General features: G+C 41.9%; 1 protein-coding gene across 6 annotated transcripts in view; it reads left to right on the top strand.

The window, feature by feature from the left end:
- Positions 1-27,247, top strand: part of MTUS2 (microtubule associated scaffold protein 2) — a 636,712-nt gene that overhangs the window by 17,032 nt on the left and 592,433 nt on the right. For all 6 annotated transcript variants that reach the window (XM_037986864.2, XM_037986863.2, XM_073013118.1 and 3 more), the window contains exon 2: positions 2,331-2,403. The gene's annotated coding sequence lies outside the window, so the exon portion shown is untranslated. The remainder of the gene's footprint in view (positions 1-2,330; positions 2,404-27,247) is intronic.

A 27,247-nucleotide genomic window follows, 5' to 3' on the forward strand; every position in this document is an offset into this window, starting at 1 on the left:
TGGCCTCAGGCTACTCTGTTTGAGGTTGCCCAGTTGGTTCTTAGGTTGCTCTTCATAGATTGGCCTCATTGAAATGGTACCTGACGTCTTCTACACATGTATATATCTACTTCACAGACCTTAGCCAGTACTCCTTAATTTTGTTCACGCTCTTATTTAATTTCCGTGTTAACATAAAGTCACTTTCTAACTCCATTCCACAACGTGAAGTATAATTCCAACTGGTCTACTAATTCAGAGCTGTTCTATTTGCAGCTCTTTATCTATGACCATACCCATAATAATAATAATGACAATTTTCTTTTCTTTTTTTTTTCTGTTACAATTAGTACTATCATTGCCATCACTGATATGCTTACCTTCAACCCTGTAGTGATCCACGGTAGATCCAAATATCTCTGTTTAAAGGGGAAAGTTGCTATTGGAACAACAGAGTGCCTCTGAATGTCAGATTTACTTTGCTTGCATTTCATTTCATGGTCTTACGTGTTTTTGAGATTCTGATTGGATGTGAACAAAATGACAGGTTTCATCTAGCATATCAACTTCGACTTTGTTACCACCGTTCTGTGACCATGTCACAGAATGCTGATTTTCATCCTCCATTTTATCCTCACATAATTAATCTGAAAAATAGGGAATGAGAAATGGGTGGTACTAAAAAGAGATTAAAAAGTTTATTTGGCAGCTGGCTGCTCTTTCATGCAAAAACAAAACAATTTATAGTAGGCTGCTGGTTTAATGGGTCTCCTGGTGGGAGGGAAAATTATTTAAACCCTTTTCTATTCCTTCTCAGAAGAAAACGTCCTTTGGGAACTTGTGAATTTTCTGTACCTGGGGTACCCAAATGGCCTTGATTGCACTAGTTTTTACTCCCATTAGCGTTGTGCATGCTTTGAGTTTACGTTATTGTGGGGTGATTGTGATGCTGTTGTGCTGGTGGTGGTAGTTGTGGGTAGGTCCTAAAATATATGGGTTACTACATTTATTACAAGACAGAAGTAAATGTTCACTTCATTGCCCCATGGACTTGGGCTTGGACCTGTGTGGGGTGCTGCTCCCTGGCCACACCTGTCCTGAGCTAGTGGGCAGCTCTTCTACACGCTTCCCTCTGCATCTTATTCCTGCATCCATCTGCCCCCTGTATCTTTTCCCTCGCTAGCTCTTGCCTGCTTTCCCTTTCACCTGCCCCTGTTAGAGATCACCATGCTCCCTCTCACCTTTTTGTCTTCTAGCCCTCAGCTTTTCTTTCTGTCACATCTGTGCTCTTGGAAAAGAGTCTTATGTTGCAAGGGGGAAGTCGAGGGGGTTGGAAGTAAACGGGGAACTGGGTGGGAAGAAAGAATTGAAAAGATACACATTAAGCCCTTCCAAATGCTAGAGGTCATTCCTTTCCTTTCTTATGTTTTAGATACCATTGATGATAAGTTAGAATGGAATCAGTTACTCATACCCAGATCATTGATGTTGCTCAGAAAAATGATGTATGTTGAGCAACAGGTAGTTTAGAAAATGTAGTTGTTTCATAATCACGGCATTTTCAATCCTGTTTATTTTTTTTTTGTTTGTAAAAATTATGAAATTGCCATGTGTGTAGGTAAAAAATGGTTGAATAATCAGCAATTTTGTATAAGTCAACCTACTAATACCAGCCATTCTGTGGTATATATGCCAGTAACATTTGGGAGGAAAATTTATCTCTTTTCTACCACTAGTAACTAATCTTCCTGTTGGACAATTCAGAGAAGAGAGTTATTTGCTGATTTTTTGAATTAAAGTTTTCTTAACGATTTAATTAATATTAATGTTAATATTGTATGTAGGATTCATAGTTCCTCTGGTTTTTTATTGCTTCCGAATTAGAAGAAAATAAGCATGACAGTATAAATTTGGTACATAATATGAAAATTAAGATCTATAAAATGGACATGATTGTTCATATATCAGAGGTGTTCTTCCCTTGACAAAAGCTCTGTCGTAAGTCCTTAAGATACTTCGTTTATATGGTGTATTTAAGAATCAGTTTGCAGATCATTAACTACTTGAGGGATTAATATAGAAAGAAAATTGAAGTCATGTAATCCACTGAGGATTAATCTGAAAATAAGATTAAGTATCTCTAAAATCCTACACTCAGCTAATGGAAAAAATGGTGAGTTGATGAAGCAACTCCAATTATGAACAGTTTGTGGTATAATTATTGCATAGATTCAGGGACTTCTGAACTAACTTTATGTTTTGGTGAGAAGACCTATTATAATGAAATTTACTGTTTATGCCTTCCTGAATCTTTCTCCTTCTAAATTTTCCTGTATCTTTTTCTTTTTTAGGTTTCCACAGCTGGATTGTTTACTAGGGCCCATTGTCACCAATGGCAGTAAAACTCATTTTCTGGCGAGCAGGGTGAGTTCGTGTGGATTTCTACCTGATTTTATTATTCCATTCGATTTGGGCCTGTAATTGTCTCTCAAATGTTGTTTACTTCCTGATACTCAAGGTAAATAGCTGGTGGTAGTTTTTTTTTTTGAATAAGTGATATTATTAATGAAACAAGTCAGTGAAAATATATGAAAGCTTAATTTTTTTTTTTTTTAAAGCTGTGAGGAATCTAGTTAGATATTGACTGAGTTCAAGTAACGTGTTAGTGATTTTAAATTTGTAGGTGGTGTTTAGAGTTGACACCTCTTAATAGTAATTGATCTTCTGTAACAAAGGGTCATGTTAGCATGTGTTTAGTCATATTAATGGACAGACATGGGACACGAGCTTTAAGTAGGGGATGTGCTTGATAACTGAAGTTACTGAGGGAAGAAGACCAGATTGGGAGGAAAAAAGTGAATGCAGTGCAAACAGTCCATTAAACTAAGAGCAGAAGCTTTAGTGAACAGCCAAGACCACAGAAAGCTTAAAACGTTTGAGGGAAGCTTTTCTGAAGGCTGCTGCTAGCCCATATGGTGCTTTGTGCAAATTAGACCAAGGCACCCCTCTGTAAGACATTTCACTTCCATCTGATGGGAAATTATTCAGCTATACTGATTTTTAGTACAAGACATTTTATTGCCATGTGCTAGAAAATTGTAATACAAATAATCAAATTACCCATCTTTAAATCATCAAAGTGTTAATAAAAATACGAACAGCTTTTAAATGAGTAGAGAGATGCTTGCGATGAGACTGATGCCTCCTTAAACATGGTGCTCTTCCGCAGTGCGCAACCTGAGCAACTGGCAGGTTGGCTCTGCCTTGTTGGGATTCAACTCATGATAGACTCTAAGGAAGGAACACTTTTTATTAAGGTCTAGTCATAGGGGACAGAGGATAGAAACAAGAGTTTGAGGTTTGGCTTTGACTAGAAACTTGGGTGGCTTGAAAGCAACTTATCGGAAGCACAGTAGCTATAGGTTTGGGGTCCCAAAGGGGTAGCCTGAACTTTCTAGGGCTAAAACTAGGAAAGAAACACCTACACTGTGCTTTAAACTAAATTTATGACTGAGTTGCTGCCATGTGGTGATTTATAGTATGTGCTTTCAGATTCGCCCTACTTTAATCGTGAAAGCTTCATTCTATAGATCACCACCTGTGTGGTGTCCTTGTTCTCAAAGATGATTTAAACTTGGACTGTTTTTCTCCGTAAAAGAGATTTGCTTTCAGAATGTTGAGTGCATTCATAATGGATGGTTCTTCATTACTTACAAATTTTTGTAAATAATCTTCTGATGAAACCAAAAGCTATGATGTTGCTGTTAGGTGTATTTGATAGATATTGGTTGACAAATACAGGCTCAGTGGGATGTGGAAATACTTTGGGGCCTGATTTAGGGGCTGCAGGTGGAGTGTATGACTGGTGATTGGAAAGTTAATGAGGAAATGGGAACAGATGTGGGAAAAAGCCATATGCAGTGCAGGTAGGTGGATGTGGCAATCATGGTAGTTGGAGTCATGGTGAAAGTGGTGGAGGTCATGGGGTGGTGAGGATGGTGGTGGCCGCTGGAGTGGCTGGATGGTTGGTAGTGGAGGGCTGGCGGCTGCCCCTGTGGCGCTGAAGACACATAAGAAGGAAGAGATGACAGATGGAAAAGATGCCAGGCTGTGGACAGAAATTATGTGGCCTAAGTAATAGCTTTTGGTTTCTTGGGTGCTGGAGACAAATTGACCAGAGGGATATTCAAGGGGCCCTCTCTTTGTGGGATGCAAAGTTCGTTCTTTTTTTTTTTTTTCTTTTTTTGATGTGGACTCTCACTCTGTCACCCAGGTTGGAGTGCAGTGGCACAATCTTGGCTCACTGCAACCTCCACCTCCCAGGTTCAAGTGATTCTCCTGCCTTAGCCTCCCGAATAGCTGGGATTACAGATGCGTGCCACCACGCCCAGCTAATTTTTGTATTTTTAGTAGAGATGAGGTTTCACCATGTTGGTGATGGCCTTGATCCCTGACCTCATGATCTGCCTGCCTCAGCTTCCCAAACTGCTGGGATTACAGGCGTGAGCCACTGTGCCCGGCCAAAGTTTGTTTTCTTATTGTATCATTTATCCCCTTCTCCCCCATTCCCCTCTATGTATATAGTGGAGGATTTGATACTCTGAATACAGAAGCACAGAAACATGATTGATTACAAAAACCATTCATTCAAAAACCATTTTTGCCCCGGTGTTATTTACATCTAAAACGACCTCCCCTCTGCTCCCTCAACACACAAATGATCTATGTTTTGAAGAAAGAAAGTGGAGGAGGCAGAAGGAAAAAGGGAAACCAGATAAAGAAGGCTTAGATCAATTAATTCCTCCCACCCCTACAGTTGTTTAGCTGTCTGTTCTACTTTGTGGATATTATCCTTGCCTGTGGAACACCAAGGGGAGTGAGAATATGAAGGCACTTTGAATCTGATGTTTGGCACCTGTGATACTGAGCTAATAATTTTGTGTTTCATGTTTCCTTATCTTTCAGTAGAGAGAATGATATTCCTTATTAGAAAACACAGAGGGAATATTTGTGAAAACACTGGCTTAATGAATATTAAAATGAAACAGAATGATAGGTTTGATGATGATCTGGTATTCTCACTGTCCTGAATCTTCATGATTTTTGGATTGAAATAATTTGTGATTGCATGGTCCAAATAGTTGTCCGCATTCTTTTAAAGAAGAGGTTGTTCATGGTGATTCTGTAAAGATGTATATACTCTGCAGCAAGAGAGATTTAGGATAGCGCAGCGTTTGAGAGGGGAGTTAGTGAGTTATCCTGCAGTGGCTGTTAGATTAGGTATAGAGCACCGTGTGCTTGATGCATGCTTAATGGGACAGAATGACTTTACCCTGTGCAGATGCTAGTAACAGCCACGTACAGTGGGTGCTCCTAGTTCAGTACTGTGCTGAGCCCGGAACCCCATCCGGGGAGGTGCTGCCGTGGCTCTCGTTTTACAGCTCTGAGAGGTGAAGGGTGGAGCTACTGTTGTAGCCAGCCATGCCCGTTGCCACTAGGTTTTCTGGCCTCCTTGGAACCTGACTGGCTGTACTCTTTAATGTCTTTCTCATTTCTCAAATATGCATTTCAGACCAGCCCATCTTATCCCCCAGAGCTGCTTTAAAATTGAGCAGATAATTCTATCATTAGAGGACACCAGCTGAACAAGGCCAGGGGAATCCTAGAACTAAATTTGTGCCACATAATGAGATGTGAGGGGATCGTTGGTTGCAGTTGGTTTCCTAGAGACCTTAGAGATTTCTGAAGGTTATTTCTCTTAAAATTTTTCTATCAGAGAAGGTCCTGTGATTCAGAAGTATCTAAATCATTGAAATACCTCAGATTTGGAGAATGTGAAGAAACTCAGCAGTGTGTGCATCTTATTTTCTGCTTTAAAATTCTCCTCAAGAATAGATTAGAAGCACCACGGTCACAGAGTCTGTTTTTTGAGGCAGGGTAAGGTTAATCCTTTCCCTAATTCATCTTTTTCATTAGGCAGAAAACACAGGAGGAAAAAAAAAAGACCAAACGCATTTTAATATTTAAATTCATAGATCCAGAGCCCAGAATTTTAGTATGTTGGTTATTGGGATAAAGGGAGTGGTGGATTCAGTAAATGTCACATGGGCAGTTCTCTTAAGATGATAGAAACCATGTAAGCTTCTTTGTTGTCCATTTTTAAATGGTGCATAAGACTGTGCAATTTTCCCTGCACCACTCTCTTGTATGTACTGTTATGTAGCTGCTGTAGCCAGGAATTAAACCTGTGATCTGTTTGATATGAGGCCAGATTTTATTAAACTAGGTCATCAGGGCACACACAGGGGGCTGGGTCATGCTGGCACTGTGTCATCTTTGGAAATTAACTGGGTAAGCATGCCAGTAGGCAAACGAAGTGGCTGTGCTCCTGCTATTAGAAGCAGATAGCAGGGAGCTGTGTAATATTTGAACATGCATCCAGTTAATGATGAATTACAATGGGAATCCTGGAAAACTTCCTGCAATACTCATATTATGTCAAAGGAGTTCATCATATTTGAAATTATCACAGGAATTACAGAATAATTCAAAATGGATGGGTAATTATTCAAGTGTTATATGAGTTATTGCTTCAGCTTGCACATTCTTAATACAGTGATTTCTGCCCTCTCCTTGTAGAAGCACTGAGGACCTGAGCTGACATCAGCCATTTGGTTGCGATTTCCTGGGGCAGAAGCTGGGGAGTTTGCATAGGGAGATCATTTATGTTCTTCTTTTGAAGGTTGAGTTTGGTTCTGTCTAGGAGATAGGAGAATGAATTAAATGACATTTAAAAAATGGCTTTTTAACATCTGCTTTTGCCTGAAAGGGATTTTGTATTTAATTCTTTGTCATATTTATGTAGTTGTTCCTCATTGTACTTAGCGTCCTGATTTTTAAAATGCTGCTTGTGTGTGTGCGTGTGTGTGTGTGTGTGTATTTAATGTTCAGTTGCTAATATGGGGATATTTCTCTGAGATGCCAGGATAGGAGAAAGGCCTTTTCAGAAGACTTTGTCCACCCCACATGGCTTGGGGAGCAGCTTTGGCACATGGCGAGGGAGGAAGGGGTCTGCAGCATTTGTGTGCGTGTGCGTGTGTGTGTGTGTGTGTGTGTGTGAGAGAGAGAGAGACAGAGGGAGAGAGAGGGTTGGAGTCTCACTCTGTAGCCCAAGCTGGAGTGCAGTGGCACAGTCTAGGCTCACTGCAACCTCCACCCCCTGGGCTCAAGCAATTCTCATGCCTCAGCCTCCTGAGGAGCAGGGACTACAGGCGCACACCACCACACCCAGCTAGTTTTTTTTGTATTTTAGTAGAGACAGGGTTTCACCCATGTTGCCCAGGGTGGTCTCGAACTCCTGAGCTCAGGAGATCCACCTGCCCTGGCTTTCCAAAGTGTTAGGATTACAGGCATGAGCCACCGTGCCTGGCCAGCATTTTCTTTTTTAAAATTTTAGTTTAATTTAGTTATTAATTTATTTTTTAGAGACAGGATGTCACCTTATCACCCAGGCTGGAGTGTGATGGTGTGATCATAGCTTACTGTAACCTTGAATTCTTGAACTCAAACAATCCTCCCATCTCAGGCTCTTGAAGCTAAGACCATAGGCAAGGGTCACCAGGCCTGGCCAATTTTTTTTTTTAATTAAATTTTTGTGGAGATGGGGTCTCGCTGTGTTGCTCAGGCTGATCTCAAACAACCATCCTTCTGCCTCCACCTCCCCAAGCACTGGGGTAACAGGCGTGAGCCATCGCTCCTGGCCAGCAACATTTTCTCATCTTTCGGCCGTAGATTCCACTTGTCACTAGAATGTAAACTTCGCAAGGGTAGGGATTTTGTCTGTTTATTCACTACCATTTTCCTGACACTTTGACGAATAAATGCCTAACGTGCATTGAGCACTCAGGAAATGTTTCTAGAATGAATGAAGCAGCTTTGAATCTTATATCTCTGGGAAGTAGAATTCTTTTTTTTTTTCATCTCAAAGGAAAACGAGATTTACTTAGTCTTTTGCTTATTCTTTCAGCAGCACGGAGACGTACTGAGAGATCAGGGTGACGGTCAATTATTTTATTTTATATTTTTAGAATGATGTATGTTGAATGAAATGTCACTATGTGAGCAATGACCACTTTATAAGTAGTACAATTTCCTTCACCTTTTATTTTTTAGAAAATAATTGAAGTCACTTTTCTCTGTGACCAATACTTCTTTTAGAGTGAGGATTAAAATGTTATTCTATCATTCATCTGCATGAAAGCAGTTATCATGCACATTTACACCAATGCCTGAAAGAAAATGGAATATTTCGGTACCACAGAGAGCCTCATATTCTTTAGACAGCCATCAACCATGACATTATGTGAGGAATTCCACATTCCTTAAAAAATATGCTGGAAATGATGTTATATTGCATTATCATTATATTGGTATTGTAACTTACATTTGCTATAATTTAGTTTATATAATAAATCTTAAATTGATTTATTTCTAAGTTATAATACAATAGGTAATTTCACAGTACTTGAAAAAAATCCAAATTAGTCAACCATTATAACGCATAAAGCTAGGTATGAGTATTGAAGTATAAACATATGTTCTATCTTTGACATTTGAGAAATGTTTACTATTTCAAATCACTTTGAAATATAAAGAACTATATAGGCCTGAATCAGGATAAACAGAATTAGAAGTCCGTAAGAGGGCATTAAAACGAAAGCAAATAGGATGTTTTTCTCATAGGATTAAAATAACATGCCCTATATACCCATGAAAGCCAATACTTTAAGTTATTAACATTCCAAACTGCTTACCTATGTTATTTTAAAATTACTCAGTATATTACTATCTCTTTAACTTTTTAATTCTATTTTATGTATGCATACTATTTTAGAAATAAAATATATTTAATTACTAAAAAAAAAAAAAAGAAATTGGAAGGAAAAAAAATCCTTTATGGTGTAAAACTTACTAATGGAAGGACCAGCTTTGTGGTAGAGGTCCCTGTTGTGTTCCCTCTCTGTTTTGTTTTGTTTTTTAACCTAGACAACTTGCTATACATGCTGCTCAGAATAAGAGGGTACATAAGTCATCAGATAGCCACAAAGAAGGACGATGTAGACTTTGATGACACTCTGGGTCATATCTCAGCTCTGGCATTTTTTAGTATGTGACTTTGCTTATGTTCCAGTTTCCTTACCCAGTTTCCTTACCTTAAAAGGGGATGGTACCTGGCTTGCAGCTCTCTAAGGATTACATGAAGTGAGAAGGGAGAGCACTCAGTAATATAACAGTGCCTGCTACAAAGTGAATGTTGCTTCTCACTTCCAAATGAAGCCTCATTTAAGTCTCCTTTAAGAATCTGACATTACTAGACTTGCTAATTTAACTGCTTTGCTTAAAAACATATATGCAGTTTTTTTTTCTTAAAAAATATTTATTCCTCCTTCAGAATGGGGCGTATTAAACAGAGTCCTGTAAGGAAGTAGAGCTGCTCGAGTTATAGCCTGCCACTTTGGATCATGTTTAGGCATTTACATAACTGCACTGATCTGAACTAGTTTGTTAATGAACGAACATTTCTTAAATATGGAACCCACGTGAGAGGCCATGGGGGAAATCTAAACTAAGGTTTTGAGGTCTCCCAATCCAGGGCAGCTCTCTCTTTGGAGTTTAAAGGAATTGTCAGGTCTCTGTAATAACTGAAGAACATGAAAGAATTATATTGAAAACACTTGGCTAATTATAAGTTCTAAAAGGCATTTCAGTTCACTCCAGCATTTTAACATCCACCAGGACATACAGATATACTTCTCGGTCCATCAAGTCAAAAGCTGTGTGTGGCTTTTAAATGTTTTAGTTGTAGTTTTCTTCTTTCCTCTTGAGGAGAAATTAAATTATCAGGGCAGGTTAATCTCCACAGACGATTATAGATGTGCAAATAATATGCCACTTACAGTGCATTTTTAATAGACTGCTTGTCAGAAGAACTCATGTCTTCTTCCGCTTCATGTAGAAGCAGTTCTTGTATATGCATTCAGAAAATAAAGTAGTCTTTCATTTAGTAAGGAAATGCACTCGTAACAAAACAATGAATCTTAATAGGAAGAGGGTATCAGGTCTCATCTTCCCTCTCAAAGGCAAACATAACAAAATTGATAGTCTATGAAACTCCCTAGTGTCTCCTAGCTCCATGGCGATTTTTCATACCTCATGCATCCCAGTACCTTGTACCTTGTTATTTGTGAACGGACATTATTTCCTTACTGGGCCCTATGCTTCCTCAGTGGTGTATCCATGTCTTATTCATTCCCAACGTTATTTGGCAAAGTGTCTTACACATAATGGGGATCCATAAACATTTGGTGAATCAAATGAGGATTTTCTGAGCAAAGTGCGGAGGGCCAGATTCATTGTGGTTCTCATAGTTTTAATTGGGGGTGAAGTGGAAGAGTTCATGTCCTCGTTAGGTTCCGGCTGAGCCAGTGTGCCGTACTGTATTTAGGATGGTAAGAGAAGCCTGCCAGAAAATCATCTAAGGTAATATTTTTTTGACAAAGTGGGAAGATATTCAAATAGGCATGAACAATATAGAGTTTCTGACAATAAAGTCAATATCACTTGAGGTTTTTTTTGGCCCCTTTGATTCTTCTGTTTGGCTCTAGTGCAGATGAGAAGGTGGGGATGAGGGTGGAGTCTAAGTTTTTGCCTCCCAGATAGAGGGACACAGGGCATAGGAGCTCTGATTTTGGGTTCCTCAGCACGAAGGAAGAGGGAGGCAAGTGGTCCAAAGGAAAAGGTAAGAGGATCTCTAGAAATGGGACTCAGTGGCGTGTCAGGCCTGGATTCCTCTAGCGGACGCTGAGGATAACTTTTGAGACTTTCGAGACTTACTGTGATTTTGTACCTCTCCTCCGTGCCTGTCAATTTCCACTGCGTCCTCTGTCTTGTTGTGACTCTGGCGAATTGATGAGGAGTCGGCACGGTGGTTTTGCAGGGAAGGCCTTGTTTCCTTTCCTTTGTGACCTCGTTCTTCCATCTGTGTCTCTCTTGATTGCGTCTTCCCAGACTTTGTTTCATTCTTGGCTTTTTCAATACCTCCCAGGCCCATCTCCTGGCTGGTCTCAAGTCCTGCTAGGGCAGTGTCCAAGGAAACCATGCAGCGGCCCTGCAGACTGATGCTGTCTCAGAGTTATGATTTCTGATGCTGGATGGACCTCCCATAGATGCAGTCTCTGGGCGCCCATCTTATGCAAAGCTCAGGCTTGGGAGGAGAGCCGGAAGGTGGCGAGTAGCTAGGCCTGTACCCTGTCGAAGGTGGGCTTTCACCAGGGCTCTCTGCCTTGGCCAGGCTCAGCCCTCCTGTCATCTGACCTCCGCATACATTTATCTGCAGGATAATGCCCCGATTTATTAGCAGGAATATAAGAGCCTTCCCACATCTATATAAAACATATATAAAATATATATATAAATATATGTTTTATATAGATGTATACATATTTATATATACATATATATTTAATATTTAATATTTAATATATTTAATATTTAATATATTTAATATTTAATATATTTAATATATTAAAATGTATATATAAAATATAAAAATATATGCATTATATACGTTGTACATTGTATATACATTATATATTATATATTTTATATATATAGAATGCCTGCTTTGTGATAGTCACTGTGCCAGATGCTGAGAACGTCAAAAGGGTTGAACTTTGATTTCGGCTTTCCAAGAATTTACCATCTATTGGGATAGCCCAATATACAAACAACTTCAAAAAAATAGTTTAAAGGAATGTTAATGGGGAAACACAGAGGTGGGACTCACAAACCCCTTTTCTCCATCCTTCCTAAGCCACTCATGGTTCATATGTATGGGGGTCAGCCAATATTGGTTTGATTGTGATGTTTTATATCCGTAATATTGTATGACAGTAATTGCTCTTCTGAAAAATAGTATTAGATACCATAAGAATGATAATAGTCAAAAGGATTAAATTATACTACTTATCTTATGGATTAAATAATAAAAACAAGCTTGTTGTAATGTTAGTGGTACCTGGTGTGTGAGTGGTATGTAATGTGGTAGGAAAAGAGATGAATATAAATCAGAAGTATTTTCAATAACAAGGGGTGTGATTATTGAGTTTTAAAGAAAATTAACTTAGAAGAGTCTTTCAGTAAACATTTCTGTTATCACTTTATAATAATAATTGATATTTCTAACCCCACCCTATTCCCTGCCAACCCCTCTGCTGTTGACGAAGAGGTATTTTTGGCCGGAATGGTCTAGATGTCAACCTACAAGGATTTGCCCACTCTCCCAGTGGACATTTGGCAGTGTCTGGAGACACTTTTGGCTGTGCAACTAGCGTCTAACCGGAAAAGGCCAAGGATGCTGCTCGTCGTCCTGTAATGCATAGGATAGCTCCCCGTGAAGGATCTTACGACCCCAAATGCCAGTAGTGCCAGAGTAGAGAAACCCTAGTCTGGATGAATAGCCCGTATTGCTGCATGGTCTTCTTATAACAGCCTTGTTATGATTTAATCCATCAGGTGAATAGTTTTGATGATCGCTCAGCATGTTTTGGAGAACTTTACTAATAATGTATCCCCAGTGTCTAGTACAGACCCTGTAACCTAGTCTACAATTCATATGTATTTGTTGGTTGAATGATTAAGTGCATATATTCCTGGAGATAATAGCGTTTTATTTGTTTTCCAAACACTCCTTTTGTACTTTCAGAGTTAGATAAATGGAAAATATGTGCCGGAGGTTATGAGAGTCATTTCAAAGATTCAAAGCAGGTTTTAGGTCAGTAAAAATAAGACACCTGGATCTCTAAGAGGGAGAAGATAGAAAGTCATCAACTCTAATATCAGCTTGTTTGCAAAGCTGAACAGGCAAAAACATGGCAGAAGTTCATGAAAGCCCAGTTGGTCTGGAGCCACAGAGGAATATGCTCTAAGCAAACAGCTGCACCAAAAAGCAAACTCAACACAAACCTGTGATAGGAAAATAAGTGGGCATCATACAGAGTCCTTAGAGAACTAGAAACTGAGCTTTACAGCAGCACTACCTGCGGCTAGGGGCACAGACAGACATAACTACAGCCAGCTCAGAAATTACCTTGCCCTGCCCCGTGGACGCCATCTGTCCTGGCTCTGCTGAGAAAGCCAAGTGCTTGACTTCCCAATTTCTCTCTCACCGTTTTCCTGCTTGAACCCTTTGTCCCAGCCAGACTTTCCTTCTTCTCCTCTAAACATGCCTTGTGCTGCCTGTCTCTCATTGACCATGACATTCTTCTGTCTAGAATGCTGTTTTCCTGCTCCTCTCTACCTCTGAGTTTTCCGAGACTCAGCTTAAGTTCAGCAGCCTGTATGAAGCCCTTCCCAAGTTTTTCCTGCATGAAAAGTCTTTAACAACCTGATTTCCCCCTCTCTTACCCCCTCCACATCCAGGAAACAAGGTACTGTCATGGTTTATCAGATTCCATTCTATAGAAACCTCAGGTGCTTCAAAACAATGAATGGGACAAATTCATCTTTTCGTGGTTGTTGGAACAGGCCATAAGGATGGGAGAGCATCTCCCTTTGGTTCCTCAGGGCCCATTGGATGGACGCCTGCCAGAGACTGTACACAGCAGTCTGCTCATTGGTGTAAGGTGCCTTTGAATGTTCTGATAGTACTTACCTGGACAAAGAAAGGGACCTGAAGGAGTACTTTTATATTGTCCGCAAGCTCTAGAAATAGACAAAAATGTAAATGCCATCCTGACATTAGACGGAGATACATTCTCCTGTGTATAGAGCCCCATCCCAGTTTTTGGACACAGGTGGAATAAAGCCAGCCCTGTTTTCTCAGGGTTCAGGTGCAACATGGAAGGTGTGTGTGTCTCTTCTTGTGCTCTGATCTTGGCTCGTGGCAAATTCAGGGAGAGGGGCCAAGCTTGGCTAATTGGCCAGCAACAACCCTGCTGGGCGAAGCATTCTGTCAGTCTCACCGGGCACCTTCTCTCTAGATTCAACTCAGAACTTTGCAATATTGTGTAGAATTCCCAGCAGCAGTGGGTTCTGATCAACACTGTTTACAAGAGCAATATTAAAAACATAAATTGCCCAGAGGATATGCTTAACACTGAAGTGTTAAACAGTAGAGGGAGAAGGGACTTGTAAAAATGAAGTTTAATTTTGTTACAGAGAACTTTCATTCTTTGTGCAGGATGTCTTAAGGATGTCTCGAAACCATCCTGGAGACTGGTCTTTAGGCAGTTGATTCATTTGATAGCAAAACTCAGACAGATATATTAAAATTAAAATCTCATGCTGGGTATAAAATTTCATTATTATACCTGTTCTTATTACAATCACTTGTTTTCTATTCATATGAGATGGTTGGGTAGAGAAAATTTACCTTGATTTTTGCATTCAGAATTCAGTTGCCTGTTTACCATGGTTTCATTTATTTTTAGATGAAAATTTCCCCTTTTTGTGTGCAGCTGAATGTATCTCTCAGTTGCCAGAAAGGAGGGGAATATCCCTGTTAAATGAGGATGATCATTTATTTGCAAGTTAAAACATATTCTGAAAAGGATGGAAGCTTGTTCTTGCCTGAAGCTTGTTTGTTCTGTAAGGCTTTGAGGTGTCTCTGAGGGCTGTCTCTATACTCTATTTTGTCTTGTTTCTTAGCAGTAAGGCCTTTACTTATGTTGGTATAGGAAGTAGAGAAAAGTGATAAAAATATCTGGAGTGAACCTAAGAGGAATAAGAAATCTGTAACCTTGCATAATTCAAATGCAGGCCTGGTGATTCTGAAACATTCAGCATTGTGTTTTTAAATGCCATTATGTAAGCACATACATCTGTCCATTGACCTTGATGGAATTCATTGTAAGTGACCAGTGGTTCCCAAAGCCGTGGTATTGCTGATCCACAAAGAAAAGGAATCAGAGAACCTGTTTCAAAAACAAATCATCACATGTATTTGCAAATAATTAAGAAAATATGTACTGAGTGACTACAACGAATTGGGCACTATGCAGGTGTTAGAGATATGAAAGTATATGTGATATGATCCTTGCCTTCCAGGCACTCAGCTTCTAAGAGGAAATATGGATGAGTATAGATCCGGTACTTCTGGTACCTGCTGAAAAGGACTCTGACCAGGTTCACACAGTTCCAGAGGCCCTCCTTAAAAAATATGCAAAATTACTAAAGGAGGTAGAGAGATGAATGTGTATGTTGAAGGGGCTTCTGCAAGTGAGGACCCCCGAAATGTCACTTTCCACCCCTGGCCCTGTGGGATGTATCTGAGTGGGTAGGAGCACTTGAGTAGGACTTAGCACCCAGCTTGGCCTGGGGCACTGCTTCCTGGAGGAGGTGGCACCGTAGGGGTGTGCTGTTTCCACTCTTCCCTCCTGAAGTCGACTCTCCACACAGGAGCCAGCGTGAGTCTTTAAAACCTAAGTGAGATGATAGCACTCTCCTGTTCACATTTGCTTTCCATCACACCGAGACTTGAACCCCACATCTCTCCCACTCCCCCTCGCTCCTGATGCCTCCTTGCTGTTCTTAGAGCCTTCAGTCATCTTCCTGTCTCAGGGGTTGCACTTGCCGTGCTCTCTGCTTGCAGGATTCCTACCTGCTATTTAGCACAGGGCTGGCTCCTCTCCGCCGGCTCAAATGTCCGTCCTCAGAGGGGCCTCACCTAATCACACTATCTGGTGCCCCTCTGCCTTCCCTGCCCTCTTTATTCTGACTTACTTTCTTCAGAGCATTCTCCCTACATCACATACTCCTTTGTTCATCCGTCTTTCCAGTTGGAATGGAAGCTCTGGGAGGATGACAGTGTGGCTCTTACTGTCTGCTGTTTCCCCACACCTTGGGTGGGGTCTGGTACACAGGAGGCACTCATTAAATATCTGTCAGAAGAAAAAGTGAGTGAAAGTAATACAGACATGGTGTGGGCACAGTAGCTGGGAGGTCTGTCTGCAGCAGTTTGTGAAAAGGGAGGCTAATGGTCTTCCAGGACTCTATTTTGAGAGGCTAAAAATGTATTTGTTTCTGAGCAACACTAATTTACAGAATTTTTAAATTCCTTGGAAAAAGGCTGGGTGCAATGGCTCATGCCTGTAATCCCAGCACTTTGGGAGGCCGAGGTGGGTGGATCACCCAAAGTCAGGAGTTCGAGACTAGCCTGGGCAACATAGTGAAACCCCATTTTCACGAAATATACAAAAATTAGCCAGGTGTGATGCACACCCCTGTAGTTCAGCTACTCCGGAGGCCGAGGAGAGAGAATTGCTTGAACCTGGGAGGCGAATCACGCCACTGCACTCTATCCTGGGTGACAGAGCGAGACTTTGTCTTACATACATACATACATACATACATACATACATACATACATTCCTTGGAAAAAACTTCCGTGCCGGATTCCTGTGGATGGATGGCATCTGATGATCTGAAAAAGGTCTGAGATTGTATTCTAATTAACAGTTACTTGAATGTTCTGTTGTCTCAGATGCTTTCGTGTTGGATCTGGTTGGAAGAGATTTAAATCTTGAAAAGTGGGAAAGGGAGGGGACAGTTCAGTGTATGAGTGTGTGGTAGGAGAGGAGTTTAATTTTCAAGAGGTAAAAAGTCCTATCTGAAATGTTTTCTCCACTGATTATGCTTTTGTTAACTTTTTGAAAATGTATTTGATCCTGAAAGCAGCAGCATGTTGCATTGTGAAAATGATCTCTTGTTTTCCATGTTCCTACTGGTTACATATTCCTCTTCTCTAGAATGGCAGTGGCCGGAGTAGATGCCTTGAAGGCTCCTAAAATTCTGCTGGGGGTGGCCAATGGGACAGAAACTAAGCTTTTATTATATTTTGCTATAAGGACCGACACAGTTGGCCTCACTTGGGCAACCTGTAAGTCTCTGAACCGAGGTGTCTTGAGGCAGCTGGTGGAAGGTCCGTTGCGTGGAGGGGAAACAGTGACACCTTCATACCCTTGTCCTTTTTGTCGCATATGTGTATGGGATTGAGTAGATTTACAAATTACAGTATGTTTTTTTTTTTGAGACGGAATCTCGCTGTCTCCCAGGCTGGAGTGCAGTGGCGCGATCTTGGCTCAACTGGAAGCTCCGCCTCCCGAGTTCACACCATTCTCCTGCCTCAGCCTCCCGAGTAGCTGAGACTACAGACGCCCACCACCAAGCCCGGCTACTGTTTTTTGTATTTTTAGTAGAGATGGAGTTTCACTGTGTTAGACAGGGTGGTCTTGATCTCCTGACCTCATGTTCCGCTTGTCTCGGCCTCCCAAAGTGCTGGGATTACAGGAGTGAGCCACCATGCCCGGCATACCGGAGTGAGCCACCACGCCCGCCATATGTTATTTTTTTATAACCAAATTGACCTTCACGAAATAGAGAAGTGGCTTAAAAACCAGAGATTGACTATCATGTTAGAAAGTAAAAGTGCAAATGAGCATCAAAGAGATGGCAGAATTTATATTCCTTCTACTACTGTTTGTGTGAGAATTGCCTTAGCCAAATAAAAACAACTGATAACCTAATCCTACTGGATAAGAAGTTGGCCAAAGAATTCAAGATCATAAAGAAGATTATTTGAAATATGGATTCATAGCTATTATTTTAACAGTGTATCTTGTGCTATCTGTATAGGATGGCTTGTTGCAGTAGTTACTGGTCAGAATACATGTAATCTACAATGCATGAATAAGCAAGTATACTTGTATTGGGAGATGTGTGCTCAAAGCTTCTTACAGTTAGGGCTGTCCACTCGAGAAAGCTTAGTGTCCACTGCTTGAGGGACTTGCTCTTCAAAGCGTGGTCTGAAATGAGGCATCAACTGGGAAGCTTTCGGAGATGCAGAATCTCAAGACTCACCCGAGACCTCTGGAATCATAATCTGCATCTGAACAAGAATCCCAGGTCATTTGTATGCACATTACAGTCAGGGAGACCCTCCTGTGGAGTATTTTATAACATGCTGCTTCTGTGCATCTGAAACCAGGGAGTTATTTCTCTCCACAAGAAATCGTGGAACTAAAGATGTCTGATTTTTACTTCTAGTTATGTCGCTGGCAACTTTGGCCTTTGGCAGCTTAATGACCTGCTGAGATTCTGTTCCCACATCTGTAAAACAGAGACAACAATCCTTGCCTCCCAGAAGGTTTGTAAGAGTTGTCTGAGTGTGAAGCCCTCTCAGGAGCCACAGCTCAGTCTTGCCTTTTCCCCTCTGCCTTGTTAGTCCATGAACACATTTGGGGAGGGATAGCTCTTCTCTATCTTTCTATTTCCCAGCGCAGAGATCTTTAAACTTTGGCTCATGTACCTCCTAAAAAGCCTTGAAAGATCATATATACCTGCCCATTTTTAAAAGTTCCATTGGTTCCTCATAAATTTTAAAAGTTGCGAAGTAATCCCTAGGTTATTGTAAACATTGACATTTAAGAAATAAAACCAACTACATCCCTCTTTTCAGTCTAGCCAGTAGAATCTGATCCCCGGGTAATTTGAGAGACTCTCAGTGGGAGGAGCCAGACACTGTCTTCCCTCTCCCTGACTTCCGTGAGGCGTCCAGTAGCAGCTTAGTCTCCTGGCAGTTCTAGCTCCCACTGGATGGGCTCATGGTGGTTCCACCTCCCTCCTGGGGATGCTCTGGTGACACATCTCCTCCTTTTGTCCCTTTAGCTCGGGAGTGGTGCTAGCTTCCACCCTTTACTCATCTTGGGGTTTCTCTGAGGTTCCCAGCTGGTTTACCAACTCTTCCTTCATTGGTTTAATCAGTGCCTTGCAGTAATTCCCTCTATGCCAAATAAAGTAGATTCTTTCTTTTTTGGTTAGATCCCAAGAGATAAATATACCAATCTTTATTGATATGCCAGTAGGAATTGTGGTTTTGTCACTGGAATTTTATTTTATTTTATTCTAATGGATTATTCTTTAGTAGCAGAATTCTATCATCCCACAGGCGCTAGTCATTATTTTAAATTAAATTTAAAGTTCCAGGATACATGTGCAGGATGTACAGGTTTGTTACCTAAGTAAACGTGTGCCATGGTAGCTTGCTGCATCTGTCAACCCATCACCTGGGTATTAAGCCCAGCATGCATTAGCTATTTATCCTGACACTCTCCCTCCCCCTAGACTGCCCCACTACCGACAGGCCCCAGTGTGTGTCGTTCCCCTCCCTGTGTCCATGTGTTCTCATTGTTCAGCTCCCACTTATAAGTGAGAACATGTGGTGTTTGGTTTTCTGTTCCTGTGTTAGTTTTCTGAGGATAACGGCTTCCAGCTGCACCCATGTCCCTGCAAAGGACATGATCTCATTCCTTTTTATGGCTGCATAGTATTCCATGGTGTATATGTACCACATTTTCTTTATCCAGTCTATCATTGGTAGGCATTTGGGTTGATTCTATGTCTTTGCTATTGTGAATAGTGCTGCAACGAACATACACGTGCATGTATCTTTATAATAGAATGATTTATATTCCTTTGGGTATATACCAGTAATGGGATTGCTGGGTCAAATGGTATTTTTGGTTCTAGGTCTTTGAGAGATCATCATCCTGTCTTCCACATGATTGAATTAATTTACATTCCCACCAACAGAATAAAAGCGTTCCTATTTCTCCACAGCCCTGCCAGCATCTGTTGTTTCTTGTCTTTGATAATCACCATTCTGACTGGCGTGAGATGGTATCTCATTGTGGTTTTGATTTGCGTTTCTCTGATGATTGTCACTGGAAGGTTTTATACCCCACATCTATGTACCCTGGAAAGATTGAGGATGTGATGGGTAGTTGTGAGAGAAAAAATGTTCCCAGGCAGAACAATTTTAGGAAAAAGTACAAATAGAATGTAAGGTTCTGTAAACCGATTCCCTTAAAATGAGCACCCTTGAAATGTGTCTGTGAGCTCCAGTTTGAAGATTGCTGACTTGCAAAGCTGGACACAGGGCACATTTAGGCACACTAAGTATCGTTTGAGTAAACGGATGGCTGCATATGTAGGGAAGTCCCAGATTGTCCATAAAATCTTTTTTTAGCAGTGGCGAGGCCCAAATGCAGCCAACAATGTGGGATGCATGCTCAGTCTGACACATCCTGAGGCTGCAGTTCATTGCTGGTCAGACTGGGTGTCTCCAAGGGCCTGACACTTGGCTGAACAGATAGACCCACTGGGGAACCTGGCAGGATCTTGGAAGCCCAGGCAATAACGGGCCATCAGCTGGAAACAGGGCTTCTGTTGTCACTTTGCCAACAACAACAGCAGTGGTGCTGATGTTTGCAGTTGTGTGCATCTGCATATTTGCAGAACTCTGCCGCTTATCTGGGGAAATCTCTCTGACAAATTTGTTTATGGAATATCAAGTTGTACATTTATGGCTAGCCAACAAACTGAAAATGGCCTAAGGAGGATTTAAAAAATGACTATTTTTCATTGGCCATAGAACAGAAGCCACCCCCCTGCCCCCTGCCAAAATAAAGAGTACTGTTTCACATCTTTGTTTGCTTTTTGCTATGATTTTGTTAAGCTGCAATATGTCCAAACAACCTCTCCCAAAGAAACTCCACTAAAACTCCAAACCAAAAAAGCAAGGCACTTGTGCGGAGAGAGACTCCTGTCATTTATAGCGTGCTAACACAACGTCGTAGCCACTAAATCAAAACAGCTGAGTGGTTGAGCAGATTCACCCTAGACTCTCTAAGGAAGTGGGGAGCTGGTGTTTCCTGAAGGGGCTGATTGCCCATTTGCCTGCTTTACCTGGCAGGGGAAGACCTTGGCATTGAGTGTATTAAGACAGGTTAAATTTAGGCTCTAATTTACAGTAGCTATTAATACTGTTTCAAAGAACCATCTCGGGTATAGAATTGGCGGCTTCCTACAGGGAATGTTGTACCAACTGAGAAAATTTGTGAAGATGATAGTTCTGGAAGACAAAGGCAAGTCTTCTTAAATGTAGAAACATGCCCATCCAACTAGTGATTCTTCTTTTTAAAAATCTGAAAGGCTAAAGTCAAAGGGTTCATGAACTTCCTGGAGGGATGGAAGATCAGAGATCAGGTTTTAGGAAGATAATCATGTGGGAAATGGAGTAGAGACTCGGATAAGAACAAAGTTGGTTCTTGAAAGAAAAGGTAAAGATACTACACATGTGGAGAGAGGTATCCGAGAAGAAAGAGGGTTTTCCTATCAAGAGGCAGCCGGTACCAGAGAGCAGGCTGTCTTTGGGGAAAAGGCAGAAATAGATAATGGTTTTGAAAGTCAAACTACAGAACTGCCCTTTTCACGTGTTTAGTAAATACAGAAGGGAATGGAAATACATTTGGCATAGTAATATGGAAGCACTGAAGGACATGTTAATGGAGCTTTGATGATCACTATGTAAGAAAGTACTTAGGGAATGAGAATATGAACAAATCAAGGTCAGGAGAGATGCCTACTTATGTTCAAGTTTGCTCCAGTGTTCTGCACAGAATCTTACCTTACAGGTTCACTTCGGTATTTCCAGCATTACCCATCATCATCTATCCATCCATCTACCTTTCCATTCTTTCCAGAAATCCTTTTGAGTCTCTGCTACATACCCTGAGCCCTGGACAGGGCACTAAGAACACTGTGGTATATAAAGCCATGCTTGGCCCCTGCTGTTTTAAATCTCATTAAAAGCACAAGTGTACGATTGCAACAGCAGTAGGTACCATGCAGGAGAGCTGTGTGGTGCTCTGGATATAAAGTAGAGGGGTTTGACCTAATTGAAAAATGAGAAGGAGAAAGCCCATGAGTGGGAATGTGCCTTTCCCTGAGAGGCTGGGTCTTCATAAGCTTGGGAGTTTGAGGATGCGTAGCTCTTCCCTTAAGTTGACATTATTTTACAGGAAGGATTCTTGAATGAAGGTATGTAGGATTGAAAGACTTTTCTACCTTACATCAGATTTTTAGTTTATATAAACATATTATACTGGGGTTATGGCTCAGGAATTAAACCCATGTCTAAAGAAAAAACCTTGGAATTGCAAATTTGTCTTTTTCACTGACCTGCTGGACAAAGCTATATTAATTGCATAGCAATTACTAGTTGACTGAGTTCTTTCATATAGTTATTTAAACTTGTATCTCTAATCTGTCCCTGGCTGTCCTTCCTCCCATTCTTCATCCACTACCTCCCAGGCAGGCAGGACAGGCAGAACATCATTGTCATTATCTACGGCAACATCAAATGTGTTTTGAAGATTTGCTGCATTGGAAGTTGACAATAAAATTATAGCATGTGCCCACCATCTATCCCCCACCCTCAAACTTAGCACTTAGAGAGGGACATACACTTTCAAACAGAATGTGTTAATTTCTCCAGAGGACATGTACAAGGCTTATCGGAATATGAAGGAGGAACCCCTAATTCAGACTGTTGTGTGGAGAGGGGACAGGGAGTAGCGTGTATGTTTGTCCGGGAGCTTCCTGCAAAATCTGGAAGAACAGGGAAGATTTAGCTGGATGAGTGACAGGGTGGGTGGGGATGAAGTTCAGATAAAGGGTGAGTTTTACCAGGTGAGGAAACGGGACAGCTAGAGTTGAGGTCAGATCTGTCAGTTCCTCCTCCAGGACACACTCCCTGAACTGAGCTGCCACTCAGGTGGAGAGAGGAGTGGGAGACGGTAAAGACAGCCAACAAGTGGGGTAACCCTCCAGGAAGGGAAGCAAGAGTACTTTAGTAGCAGGAGACGGCAAGTACTCAAGACAGGCTGCTTTTGGGGAAAGGGGGAAGTAGATAATTACATGGGAGGCCCTGTGCAGTCATCATATTTGCTGTCTCACAACAACCTGAATTAGGTGCTGCTGGCTGCATTTTACAGAAGGAGAAGTTGAGGCCCAGTGGGGCTAGAACCAGGTTGGACTTGACCCTGTGTTGCCCTGTTCAGAGGTTGGTACTACAGGGGTGGCTGGGGCCCAGTGGGAACTGTGGGCTGCTGGTGGCATTGTCTGTGGTTGGATGTCTGAAGACAGTCCCTACAGTAGGCAGGCATGGCTGCATTCTTCAGAGACGTAATGAATGAAAGAACTTTGGGTACTAACTCAGGAACCTCATCCTTACAGTCCAGTCACTTATGTGGAAAAATGTGTTTAGCCCCATTCGTAAGCTGGCGCTATCTGAATGCTCCTTTACTTTCTAGGACTGGGGAATTAGGCGTGTGCTGGCTGCTTAGGCCCTATGTGTGTGGACATCTGGCAGCTTTCTAAGCTATGGTAATGAAGGCTCTCATGAGTTTGCAGAACTCGGTGGCATGCAGAGTAGAAGTATCCATTATTAGACTTAACGACAGAGGTAAAGTTGTATTTTTGCAAAACATATTGAACTTGTGCAGGATGATGGGGTAGATCATCCTGGGACTGAGTTAAGAAAGGCTGTGTTTCTTTAAGGAGCTGCACAGAGAAACATACAGGAGAAAGGGTAGAATATGGGAGATGCGTATGTTGTTCAGGGACAAAGTTTGTGACGGATGACCAGGATCCACAGACGGGGGTGGGTGGAAGCCCTTCCTGTAGCATGTTCCCCTAAAGCCCAATGAGAGAGAGAGGCAGATTGTTGGGTTTTATTTCAGGATTAATCTTGCTGATCAATACACTCCATCCTGCCTACTTTTAAAATGCAGAACCTTGTGCTTGGGTTGAGGCAGTGTTGGAGGGAGGGATTGATTTATATTACATTTAGTTGTGATCAGTTAGACAAAGTGGTAGATAATCTTTGGCAGGATGGATTTAGAATTTGCTTAATTGCCATGTGCTGTGATGTTCTGCCATCTGTAGGGAGAGCTTCCATTTGGAGATAAAATCAAAATACAATTTCTAGATTTTATTGAGGGTCCTCCTCCCTTAAACAAATACTGTTGTTTCTTTTTTCCTGATAACTATTTTCATTTTCTGTGAAAACATGCAAATGACTCAATTGCTAGAGGAGAAATGAGGCAGCATTTCTAATAGTCACTCCTTTGCCAGCTTTTTGTAGGAATCAGGTTGTTTGACTTTCTTGCTCCTAAGAGGATAGTGTCTGGAATGATGTGAGCAGAGAACCCCTGAGACGTCAGGTACCATCACCAGGCTGGAATGTGGGATTTGGAAAGGAGACCTAGGTCTTGGCTTTTTCAGACTCCTCTGAAACCCAGTGTCATGTGGAAAGTGCGGCTGGGGAGGGGGCTATCGGGCCTTCAGTCAAGGCAGTGGCGGCGGTAGAGTGCACCTTACCAAAACATCGCCGCGTGCTGCGTGTCAGCCTAGTCGGGGACGTGCACGAGGCTTATCCCTGGATGTTTGGAGTCTGACTGACCGCACCCTCCTTACATCCATCCCGCTCGGATGTTTCCCTGTGCTTGCTGGATATTGGAAGAACTAGGACAAGTCATTCTTACACTGCTTTCAGAGAAAATTCATATGTATGTCAACTCTCCTCCTGTCACACTCAGTTTCTGCAAACACTGGAGGTTCCATGTCGGGTACAGTGTGACAGTGTGCATCCCTCATTTTGCGTGGTACCTGTTGGAGGGCTGTGCTGGATAGCCGTGGCTTGGCCTGAGAACGGAACCTTGCCAGTGTCAGGCAGACCGTTCCTTGCTAGTTCCATCAGTAACAAATGCTGTTCTTATCATGATGGTAACCAGTCTGTTAGGGAATCTTATCAGCCTGCTGGGGAGAGCCAGCACGTCGAGATGGTTCAACATCTGCAGGGCAGGGACCAGGCTGGCAGAGGGCAGGCCTCCTTGCTGGACAGTGTCTCTGTTTGGGGCCCTTAGGGGGGCAGTTTCCCAGTGCTGTGGCATTAAGTAGAGAAAGTAACCCTCTGGAGTTAGGGTGGTACATACAATGGGAAGTCCTATGTGATAGAATGTAGTACTTCTAAAATGTTCATGTGAGAGTATGTAGATTAATTGTCCATTTAACAATGATTGCTGGAATTAGAGAATAAATCACAGGTGGTCAGCACATCCATGTTAATCTCTGCACAATTATTGCTCTACCTGTAGTTGAAGGCTGTGGGACTCGACAGGCCTGGTGTGGGTACAATTCTGTCACTTAACGCCTTTGTGTAGGCATGTAGCCCTTCTGAGCCTCTTGGTTTTTTTTTTTTTTTAAACTCTTAATGGTGTTAACACAGGCCAAGGGTTGTCTTGAAGATTAAATGAGGTGATTTTGCGTGGATGTGGATAAAGAAGCCAAATCCCTGGCGCTTAGCAATCAGTAGGCAACAGCTGCAATTACACGAAGGCCACAATGTCATCTTTGAGAATATTTGTCACCAATCGGGGGTCTAGGGTCTTTGTTCAGTGGTGTTTTTGCTGAGCCTACAACAGTGCCTGGCACATGGTGGGCACTCAGTTGGCACTTACTGGCCAACTGAGGAATCGGGAAAGTGAGGAGGCAGATCCTGCCCATGTCCAGCAGCCTGAGGAGTGCCTGTGTGAAAGGGAACTGCTCTGGAGGCGTGAGTGGAGGTGGCGACCCCGTGGAGTGTTTGAGTGGGAAGTGCCCTCCTGTGCTGGTTTCCCTGACCCGTCCCTAAAGATTCCCAGGGAACCCCCATACGCTTCTTCCCTTCAATTTTTGCCGCAATCTTCTACCCCATATATACCCAATTCCCAAAAATGTGTGGGAAAGAAAGCAGTTTTTAGTTTTCATCCTTAACGTAGGACAGAGAGAGGCTAAATTTATAAAGGAACTTGGAAGCTGACCCTAACACATGCATATGTGTATACCCCTTGTCTGTAGATATCCCCTTGACCTCACACTTAAATGGAAAGCATGTGTATGACAAAGGAAATAGCACAGATCAATCCGAATGGGCTTCTTCGGCAGTATTGTCGCATGGCTGGTTTGAAATTTGGGAAACATTTATGTAGCCTGATACCTGCTAGGATGTACCCAAATTCTGCATGATTACATAGTAAATTAATAGCAGGAACGCAGTCAAACATTAGAAAAGCCAGAAGAAAATAGAATTTAAATGGCTGGGCATGGTGGCTCACGCCTGTAATCCCAGCACTTTGGGAGGCTGAGGCGGGTGGATTGCCTGAGGTTGGGAGTTTGAGACCAGCCTGACCAACATGGAGAAACCCTGTCTCTACTAAAAATACAAAATCAGCCAGGTGTGGGGGCACATGCCTGTAATCCCAGCTACTCTGGAGGCTGAGGCGGGAGAATCGCTTGAACCCGGGAGGCAGAGGTTGCGGTGAGCCACGATCGCGCCATTACACTCCAGCCTGGGCAACGAGAACAAAACTCTGTCTCAAAAAAAAAAAGAAAAAAAGAAAATAAATGTAATGTTTATGAAGCTCCTGGATGACAGATGACTTTCAAGCACTAGAAGTGATCAAGGAATTTGGCTCATAAAAATAAATGTATGTCAACAAAATGTAGCCAGAGTGAGAAATATATTTGCCTGAAATATTATCAAGTATAAATATATTTGTTATACAAAGAGCTTACTCAAATTGAGAAATGGTAGATAAATGCGCGAAGAACATGAATAGACAATGTGGAAGAAATGTACCTAATCAACATATAGAAATAGGCCAGCCTCAATCGAATTAAAAAAAACGGAAAGAAGCTACAGTTTGAAAAGAAATCAGTGAGAACAATATGTGGGTTGGCAAAGACATACTCTTCTGTGTTTTGGGTTGTACTGTATTTGTTTTTGGTTGTATAGAAAGTTATTTTAAAACTTTGGAGAACAATTTGACAGGTAATCCAAAGATCAGTCAATGTGAGATATCTAATGATTCAGTGTCCCGTTTGGAATGCATCCTAATGAACTAGTACAAGAAAGAAAACCTTCGGCCGGCATGGTAGCTCACGCCTGTAATCGCAGCACTTTGGGAGGCTGAGGCAGGCAGATCACCTGAGGTCATGAGTTCGAGACCAGCCTGGCCAATATGGTGAAACCCTGTCTCTACTAAAGGTACAAAAAAATTAGCCAGGCATGGTGACTCACACCTGTAGTCCCAGCTACTTGGGAGACTGAGCGGGGAGAATCGCTTGAACCTGGGAAGTGGAGGTTGCAGCGAACGGAGATCACACCACTGCACTCCAGCCTGGGCACGGCAGAGCAAGATTCCCTCTCTAAAACAAAACAAAACCAAACCTTCTACATACGAGTTGTTGATTGTGGCTTTATTTATAATAGTGGAAAATTGGAAACATCTTATGTGCTCAGAGATTGGGATACATTCCCTTGGTGAAT

The sequence above is a fragment of the Chlorocebus sabaeus genome, chromosome 3 (genome assembly GCF_047675955.1).
Source record: "Chlorocebus sabaeus isolate Y175 chromosome 3, mChlSab1.0.hap1, whole genome shotgun sequence".
NCBI lineage: Eukaryota > Metazoa > Chordata > Mammalia > Primates > Cercopithecidae > Chlorocebus > Chlorocebus sabaeus.